A 2198-nucleotide genomic window follows, 5' to 3' on the forward strand; every position below is an offset into this window, starting at 1 on the left:
AAAATACACGCCATCTACAATGGGCCCCTCAGTGAGACTAAATTGTGAGCGAAAAACCTTGCGATCTAATGTGGAAACCCAGAGAGGTAAATTATACATTGCAATAGCATAGCATGTCTTTGGCCTCACAGACAGTGTAGCTGAGATGTAATTCCACTGATACTTCCATCCAATCACTCTCAAGGGGCCAAAGCTTAATTGGTTGGTAAAATGTAAATGCAAACGGTTGCAGTCGGGGTAAACAAACTGGATTTAAGATTATGCACTTCATGATGCATGTGCTTCAATCATACCAATGCAGCCCATATCTTCCAATAATTTAGATGGGACAACCAGCTCAAAGTGTATCCACAGAAAGTCACGAATGAGAGCCCGATAACTAAAAAAAATCCAGGTTGCATACAGCTGGAGTCATATCTATACAAAAATAGATATATGACTTTACCATTTGCTTAGCCATATCTCACAAGAATTGTGAGTCACAGACTGAATGAATAGCTTGTATACAACAGATGGCCAACTAGGAGTCACCCAAACACTTGACTGACTGTGAAAGTTACTTGATTGGACTCCAAATATGAACAGTCGCCATGGAAACACAACCAAACCAAATATTTATAGAACTTTTTCCGCATTTAAATGCACATTTTACAGATGTTTGCTAGCAGGCGTTTTACACATGTTGTTCTTAGCAGTTTTAGTTCCAGCTTGGCTTACTACTTTGGCATTACTGCTTGTTTTGTAATGCACACCGCCACAAAATATCCCTCAAAATAAACAGAGCATCATAATACATGAAAATAAAACATGCAAAATCCCCTTTTGGCAAATCCTTGATTTGTCTGTAAACTGGAAGTCAACTTCCCTCGAACAACACTCACAGAGACCAAAAGAAATATGTGCAATCGATGCGTGGCGGCAAAATCCAAACTTTTACTCCCGACGCCTTGCCTTGACAGAAAGACGCAACCATCCCTCTGTTGGGTTGTTTACACTGCTGATGATTGTCTCCGATACACAACTGGCTGAGAGAATCATACATATCGCCTGCATTCTGATGAGTTGTTATTGGCCAATTATTTTTTTCCGGCTGTCAACAGAAATGAAGCTGTATTTCTGCAAGCATGGCTAACAACCCGCAGGGAGGCCTGTCTGTCGGGTGTGGTAATATGTGTGTGTCTGTGTGTGTGTGTGTGCGTGTTGGGGTTGGAGTTGTGCTACATGCGCCTAACAAATAGACTCGGCGCCCTCCTTATTGCACACCTTCGTTTCTCACTCTTTTTCCCCTCTTTTTTAATTCCCTTTAATCATATTCTTGTCAACAATCCAGAACAATGTTTTCACTGCTTTGCATTTGTCTTCATTCTCCAAACTTCTTGCTCATTTTGCCTTAATAAAGTCCCACAACTCTCTACATGCAGCTATCTCTGGGTTATTTTTTTTTTTGCTGGTACAGACTGTTCCTCTGTCTCTTGTTCGCCTCATTTACACTGTGCCGGCCCTAGCACTGCTGTATTCATACGCCTCTCCTGCTGATTCTAAGTTCTAGATTTATTTCCTATTTTTCTTCGCTTGTCTTGTCTCTCTCTCACACGCTACAATATTCACCATTTAAAAGAAATACAGCCGGAACAGTAATGCTCAAACAAAAGTCCTACAGACATCATGCAAAGGCACACATTGTCTGTGCACACACAAACAAACAAGCCAAACCACCACACTCACAGACCCAGTGCAAAAAGGCATAAACAGGCCAGAAACAATTAAGCCCAGAGACGAGATGGGCCCGCTAGTGAGGGACATTTATGTTATTGAAAAGGACTTTGAGGGGGTTGCGGTGGAAGCTGCATGCCCAGAAATCACACACACACACACACACACACACACACACACACACACACGGATGGACATGCCAAATAATGATCCCTCCTCTGTATATCTACCCATCCCATTCTCTTTCCCCCTGTCTGCCTGCCCATGCCCTCTCCCTCACTCCATACTGGATGTGCCCCTCCAGTATCCATCCAAATCACCATCTAATATTTACAAATGGCCTACAATAGCTGCGTGACGTGTCACTCCACATCACAAACTAGGCCACAGACACAATAGGACATCTATTGTGCTTGACATCTGCTTCCCTCTACTGTCATATCATCATGTAACATGTCAGAGTGTGTGATGTCGCTCATGGAGGA

Source organism: Ammodytes marinus (genome assembly GCF_949987685.1).
Source record: "Ammodytes marinus genome assembly, chromosome: 24".
NCBI lineage: Eukaryota > Metazoa > Chordata > Actinopteri > Uranoscopiformes > Ammodytidae > Ammodytes > Ammodytes marinus.